The 8,363-nt window shown below is 38.1% G+C and overlaps 1 pseudogene; it reads right to left on the bottom strand.

The window, feature by feature from the left end:
- Positions 1–476: 476 nt before the first annotated feature.
- LOC102836985 overlaps positions 477–8,363 on the bottom strand; it is a 34,954-nt pseudogene continuing 27,067 nt past the window's right edge.

Raw genomic sequence — 8,363 nt, 5'->3', positions numbered from 1 at the left:
GCATTCATTGTCAAAAAGAACATATCCAGATCAGTCATGAGGTTCAACGCTGTCTGTGATAAGATAATATCCATGCACCTACAGGGAAGCCCGCCCAGTTAATACCACTATTATTCAAATTTACGCACCAACCACTAAAGCTAGTGAGGATGAAATAGAAGAATTCTACTAACTTCTTCAATTTGAAATTGATCAAACATGCAATCAAGATGTATTGATCATTAGTGGTAATTGGAATGCAAGGGTTGGGAATAAAGACGAAGGAGGATCAGTAGTTGGAAAATACGGCCTTGGTGATAGAAATTATGCTGGAGAACACATGGTAGAATTCTGCAAAACCAATGACTTGTTCATTTCAAATAACCTTCTTTAGACAGCATAAGAGACAACTATACACATGGACCTCACCAGATGGAATAACTAGAAAACAAACTGACTACATCTGCAAAAAGAGATGATGGAAAAGCTCCATATGATCAGTCAAAACAACACCAGTTGTTTTCAGTTGGAGGTCCTGAAAATTTCTCTTCCTCCTCTTCCAACTGTTGTTTTAATAATGCGATCATTTCAGATTCTTTGATTTTTTATGATTCCTCATGGCCTTTTCTGTCTTGTCACATGCCAAGCTGTAAAGATCATAATGAATCTCCGCATCCTCAGCCACATCACCATCCTTACCATCCTGTCCATCTGCGTGCTCCTGCTCCTCCATCTCATCTTCCTCTGATCCATCTCCGAAGTCTTTCTCATACAGCGCCTCCATCTCTCTGAGCTCCTTCTCCAAGTAGGCCACCGTCATCCAGCTCTGTTCTCTGTACTGCTCCGCCAACTTGGCTTGCTTTAGCTTCTTTTGCCGCCTCATCTCTTGGGCTTTCCTCGCCTTCTTTGCATTCTGCTCTTCCGCCAGTTTCCGATGGCCTGCACTCTTTTATTTCGTTTACGAATGAAAGCTATCAGCTGTCGGACAAATTCATTCTTCTCTTTTCTTGCCTTGTCCCGGATCTTCTTGTTTTCTTTTTCCATGGCTCCTTTTCCCCAACAGTTTGAAGCTTAATGAGTGTCATATTCTTCTTTCCAAGCACAGTTCTTCTGCGTGCAGAAACTCTGCCAATAAGCATAGAAAGGATGGACTACCGTATCATAGTCGCTCTGAGAGTTGCCGAAAGTTGGGACATTCTCAGCTTCATCCTCTAAGACAGATTCCAATACTTCCTTTGCAATTGTTTCAAAAATATTACTATATACTGCATAGAAACCCTTACCATCATCTCCGTAGCCAGAGTAACAGGTAACAGTGAAATAGTGAAGAAAATCTAGGCTGTTGTACTGATACTCACCATCAAGCCCACCTTTCAGCCTAGCCTCTCTGAGTATCATACAAGGCTCTTTCCTGATGGTCACTCACACATCATATGCTGCTTGGATTCATTTAAATTGCTCAGTTGCCTCTGCAGCATTATCCAGATTTTCATCTGGGTGCCATTTCAGGGCCAGTTTCTGATAGGCCTTCTTGAGCTCCTCCTTGCTGGCATCGCGTCGCACCCTCAGCGCCTCATAATGACTGTTCGTGGCCCGGCCGGGCGGGTGCCTGGGGTTAGGGCCTCAAGCAGCGCCAGAGCTCTGGCGGTGCCAAAGCGGTACTGGCGGGCCTTTCCTCCAACCGGAGCTTCCCCGCACCGGGCCAGTCAGCCTTATCAATTCATCTTGATTGAATGTTTGATCAATTTAAGAATGAGGAAGTTGGTAGAATTCTTCAATTCATCATCACTGGCATTAGTGGTTGGTGTGTCATTTTGAACAGTATTAACTAGTCTTCCTTGTAGGCGCATGGATATTATCCTATCACTGACAGGCTTTTGTTTCAAGGCAAATCTTGGTATGTTCTTTTTGATGATGAATGTAATGCCATTCCTCTTCAATTTGTTATTGTCATCATAGTAAACTATGTGATTTTCAGATTCAAAATGGAGAATATCAATCCATTTCATCTCACTAATGACTTGGATATCGGATGTTTATACATTTCCATTTCGTTTTTAACAAATTCCAATTTTCCTAGATTCATACTCCTTACATTACATGTTCTGATTATTAATTGATGTTTACAGCGATTTCTTTTCATTTTGAGTTGTGCCCATCAGCAAACGAAGGTCTTGAGGGCTTTACTCCAATTGCATCATCATTGTCAACTTTACTTTGAGGAGGCAGATCATCCCCATTCTCTTTAGTACTGGAGCCAGAGTTATCAGTGCCTTGAAATTGAGTCAGATTTGAGAACCAATATTAAAAATGCATCCTTGTGATATTGTTACTTTATAGTCATTCTCAGTAACAAATGTCTTAGGCTGGATTGTATAGAGAAGTTTTTTTTAAAAAAAAGAGTTTTGTGGTTTCTTTAAAATCTAAACATGTAGCTACAGTTAGAACCTGTAATATACTCTTGGGCACTTATCACTGAAAAATGAAGACTTGTGTTTATACAAAAATGTATATATGCAAATGTTCATAACAGTTTTACACTTAATAATTAAAAACTGAAAACAACCCATGATATTTTGTGTAATGAAATTCTATGCTTGAAACATTTTAGCTGCTTGATTCTATGCCCATCTCCCCAAATAAAAAGTTTAATTTTTGAGGTCAGAAGTCTTATTCACATGTGAAAGGTAGTATAGAGTGGTAAAGATTGCCAACTTTGGAGCCAGACCATGTGGTTGAATCTTAGTTGTTATCTGTCTGGCCACGGAGAGGTTATTAATTTCTCTGTGTCTTTATTTTCTTATCTGTAATAATTATAATAATACGGAATCTACCTGCAAAGCATTTACAGGAACTCCATGTATATAGTAAGCTCATATACCTAACAGAAGACATTGGCACTAGCCCAGAACTAAATGTTTTAAAACATTTTAATAAATATTTGTTGAATGAGTGAGTGAATGAATGGATGATTAAGGTTCTAAAGTATATCCCCAGAGCTGTGTAAATTACTGAGTTCTTTCTATCCCTATTTCTGTAATTCTATTGAGGCCCTTATATCTTATCTCATTGTTCTAGAATAATGACTCTAATATAACAAAGGAGATAATGCTTAACACGCTTAGGCCAATGCCTGGCACAAAATATATACTCAAAGATTAGCCATGATTAGAGCACTTTAGTCTTCAATTCCTTTACAATCCTATTGGAAGGAATCATTCTAAAATGCATGTCAATCCTCTCATTATGACCTCCACTTGCTCTCATAATAAATTTGTTGTTGTCAATTGCCATTGAGTCAGTTCTGAGTCACAGCCGACCCTGTATAGGGTTTCCAAGGAGCAGCTGGTGGGTTTGAACCATCAACCTTGTGGTTAGCAGTCCAATGCTTATCCTACAGCACCACACCAGGACTCCCATAATAAAACAGAAACTATAAATGTGTTAATGTTACAGTCAAATCCTCACAATCTGACCTTTGTCTAGTTTTATAGCAGAAATAAAAAAAAATGCTCAGTACATAAAAGCTATAATTACATTTACTGTCTTTTCCACTAGATTCTCTTCCACATTTTATATTCCAACCACATGAAGTTACTATTCTCTGAAGAAGTCATACTCTGTCTGAAATGTCCTTTCTCTCTTTCTCATAATGAAGCCAGCATGCCATCATGCCTGTCTACCCACCCACCCATCCATCCATCTATACATCTAAATCATCCTACAAGCTCTCATTTTTTTCATCTTTTTTTTATCCCCAAGACCCAGCAAAGTGACTAGTACATAATTCTCATTAGTGTGTGTTGAACTGGATTGAGGAAAGAAGTACTAAAGTCACGACATTTTTTAACTCCTGAAATCTGCACTAATTTCTTTGGAATGCAATCATTATAACTGAGTGCCATGTGCAATGTTTAGTAAAGTACTTGAGTGTCTAAGAAGTAGGGAATTCATTTTTAAGAGTTTAATAAGTTCCCACATGAATCTCCAAGGAAACCCTCAGCATGTATCTCTAAAGATTTTCTCTGACCTTGTTGTTAAAGCAGGTTCCATCATTTTGACTGCTCTTCTCTTTCACCCTCTGTCCTCCAGGAACACACCTCCTGCTGGATGAAGCTACCAAACACACACCTTGGTCCACATAACCGCCATATCCCTTTCCATCTCTCTTCCAGTTACCCTGAAATGCATTACCCTGGCTCATGACAAACCCCAGGTGTGTTAGAGTAAACTGTGCTCCAGAGGGTTTTCAATGGCTAGTTTTCCAGATGTAGATCCCAGGTCTGTCTTCTGAAGTACCTCTGAGTGGACTCAAACTTTAGCTTTTCATTTAGCACCTGAACATATTAACTGTTTGCATTAAGGACTCTTTCATTTCTCTTATCAGTCTCCATTTTCCCTCCTGTCAAAAATTCAGATCTCTATGACTTTATGCACAGTTATTTTAAGTCCCTTTAACTGCAAGGTTGTTTGAACCACAAAGTAGACGGTTTGAATTCACCCACTCCTCGGAAACCTATACAGGGTCGCTATGAGTTGGAGCCAACTCAAAGGCACTTTACAACAACAACAAATATAACTTAACAACTAACACAACTTAGTTTTTTTTCTGCTGCACATGTCCCGTCACATTATTAGAACATTTATATATATTGAATGAATCCCTTGTTTGACTTTGTGAGTGCCAGCCTGGAATTTTACCTCCTCTTTCCAGTGATTACCACAACACAGTAACAGAGAATATAAACTTCACATAATGCTGAGTCCAACTTTGTATAAACTTGACTTTGTTTTAAATATTAAAACAGATTACTTCTATTTTTAAAAGAATAAACCTATCGATTATATAACTAAATCAAATAATTCTTAGAGAAAAGTTAACATTAAAAAGATATATAAATCTATTAAATAATACTTTTAGTCACCTAATTTTCTGTATTATAAAAATTCTGATAAGATTTTTATTTTTCTAAATATATTTTTTCTGTCAGAACTTTTCCTACATCTTTAATTAGTTTGATTATTTTTCATGAATAATTCACTCTTTGACCAAAATTGATCTACAAAAGGATTAGAACACTTTTTTTCCTGGTTGATTTTCATCCTTAATCATTGTTTTGCACTGACTCCCTATTATACTGAATTCTCATCACTTCAATATTTCAAGAATAGAAGTATAATCTAATTTAAAAAAAAAAACAAAAACTATTCCATTTCTGTTTCATTTTATATATGATACCAAATCTGATCACATAAACACATTTTTTTTATCATCAACCTGTGACAGGGATGTGGTTATAGCAGCAACTCAAATTTCACAAGTTCCTCCCTCTTAAGCATTGATGGAGTTACTAAGTGCAAAGTCGGCAGTTCAAACACACTAGCTGCTTTGAGGAAGAAAGATGAGGTTGTCTACTAGTCTTGGAAACACTATATAGGGTTGTTATGAATAAGAATCAACTCAATGGCAGTGGGTTTGGGTTTTTCTTGATTCAAAACTTTCAGCCCTATTCAAGTTGCATGCTCCTAAACTCCACCACCCAAGGCCTCTGATCCCTAGAACATTAGGGCCTCTAAACTGCCAAAGCTACACTATGATCTCTCATACAATGGGAGCAATCCCTCTTTGCCTATTACAGGACAAACACCACACTTTAATGTTCAGGATGATTTTTTCTAAGGTTTTACAGCTCCATCAAGTGTAGGGTCTGACTTTTTTTTTTTTTTTCCTCCCAAGATGAAATGTCCACCCAGACGTGCCCAGCCTGTGTAAACTGTTCTGCTTGCTAACTGCCCCACTGTCTGATGAGACATATCCAGCATGTCCAAAGGGGACAAAGCCTAGAATCAAGTTCACTCCCCATTCTATATTAACTATTAATCAAGGTGTTGGGCAAATTGATTGTATTATATTCTCTTGCAGATTTTTTCATGTTATAAATGAACATCTGAAAATGAGAACATCTTAACCCAAAGAAACAAATGCCTGAGAGCAAAATTTCTGAAGTGTAGGGAGCAGATGGTTTTTCAATTAAATCACACTATAAGCCGGACCATAAAGGCTGACTTCTCAAAAAATCCAAATTTTTCATCACACGCACATTTTGGGCCTCGGGCAGTTTCAAACCATAGGTCTCAAGTAGCCCAGCCAGTAAGTACTCTTTTCTCTCTCAGGGACACTCTAAGGTCTGCATTCAGATGCTAGTTGGCTGACAGTTCCAGAGAGAGACTTCACATAGTTTATTGTCGTAATTTTAAGATCCAAAGACAATCTGACATTTAAGTTTTAACCACAAATTACTCTAACAATCACTCCATTGTTTTTCAGTACCATAGCTAGTTTCTTTCATTTTTATCCAAATTTCTTTTTTGAAATAAAAGTCATTTCTCACTTGAGGGCTTTTGCTTTCCATCTGTAGAGATTTGTGAAAATCTTTCCTCTCCGTTTATTTTATTTTTAAACCCATCTAAGCCTGTCTCTAATTTATTTTTAGAAAGCTTCTTTTCAAAGTGTGTTGATAGTAATTGGTCAGATAGTCGTGAGATTGAGCATTTGCTTATTATGGTAAAGGGAGAACCGGTGTATTGGAATTTATAGAGTACTCTTTATTTACAAGTGGATTCATCATGCTTCTCTAGTATCACCTTCAGTTTACAGGTGGGGAGACAAAGGCACCAAGGGGCACAGTGAGATGTTCAAGATCATACCATTCTGAATTGAATGGTGACTGGATTTGAACCCAGGTCAGTCCAACTCCTCTGGAAGCAGCCAAAGATCCTATTTATATAACCAAACGCTTCCTAGGAGTCAGAGAGTATTTCATAGGTAGTTACTTCCACAATGGGCAGGAGTATGCTTTTAAATATAGCAATCTGTTCCCAACACATTTCTAAATGACCATCATTGTGCTCACCACATTAGAAGAGTTTTTCTGCCCTGTGTTTGTCTACAAATAGTTGTCTCTATTAATTTGTCTCACTTACGTATATTTTGTGTCTCAGAGTTGTACAGATACAAAATTTATCCATACTTTCTTACAAAATCCTAGACTATAGATATACTTTTTATATCTCTGCTGAGACTACTGGTCTGAATAAAATTACTTGGAGATATTTAGCTAAATTGTAGCTATTAAGCAAAGTATGAAATTTGCAAAGATTTTGTTTCTGGATGATAGGATTAATTGTTACATACTTCCTGATTTAAGATGGTTTTGACCAAATTGATTGGAAAAAACAGTAAACCTAGATCTGTAACAGTTTGATTAACTGCAATGAAGTGGAAAATTAATGTTAATATAAATTGGTACACTTCAATCAGACATATTAGGTGAAGGTTACATGGAACCAACTATTTGTATAGAACAAGCCTGGAATTTTGAGTATTTACTTGCCTCTGTAAACTCTCCTGAATGTTGAACTGTGTGGTCAGCTTTGCTAAAGAATTATACAAAGAAATACTCAACTAGTGAATTCAGCTTGTGTGTCTATGGAAAAACAATGAAATGTGTATACAATAATATAAATCATTGAGTCAACACCACCTAAAGAAAACAAAGCAGACAATTTTTGAGGTGTTGGTGTTGTGATGCTTGTTGGCTTATGCATCAGTGTGCAGACATGGCCTGAAATAATTATACCCAACAAATAACCCAAAGCTATGGGACCTATCCCACCCAAACTGGGTCAGGTGACACCCAGCCCAATAGACAGCCAAATTACAGTGGTTACAGCCAGACAGTGAATAGATCAGACTCTGGCCAGAGCAGCTCTGTTTGTTCTTATGGACAGATCCAGAGCTCAGACTGTGGCACCAGTCAGCTCCCCGGAAATACCCATTAACTGATAGCTATGGCAGTAGCCAGAGTTTCCAATCATCTTACAGGCAACAGTCTTCATATCCTGGCTATGACCAGCTGCCAACTCCTAATAACAACAGAACAGAGCAGAAGGTGGAGGAAACTATGGCAAAGATCAGTGTTCCATGAGGGGTGGCAATGGTGGCAGTGGATATGGCTGTCAGGACCAGGGTGGTGTTAACCATGGGGGCTGTGGCCATGATGATGGCAGTGGTTATAACTGCAGTGGTTGTGCCTATAAATCCAGAGGTCATGGAGATGGCTGTGGAGGTAAAGGAAGCATGGGCAGAAGTGACTGTGGTGACTCTGATTAATTTGGTGGCACTCAGGACCAAGGATCATATGACTCTGAACAACATAATTCAGACAACAGCAACATCTTTATGCATGACCTGTTGTTGTTGTGTGTGATGTTAAAGTGATTCCAACTCATTGACCTTGTGTAGGGGCACTTTCAGCATTCTCCTCCAACACCACAACTCAAAGGCATCAATTCTTCTACGATCTTCCTTATTCATTGTCCAG

Source organism: Chrysochloris asiatica, unplaced genomic scaffold (genome assembly GCF_000296735.1).
Source record: "Chrysochloris asiatica unplaced genomic scaffold, ChrAsi1.0 scaffold00002, whole genome shotgun sequence".
Taxonomy (NCBI): Eukaryota; Metazoa; Chordata; class Mammalia; order Afrosoricida; family Chrysochloridae; genus Chrysochloris; species Chrysochloris asiatica.
This window is presented reverse-complemented; position numbering and strand designations above follow the sequence as displayed.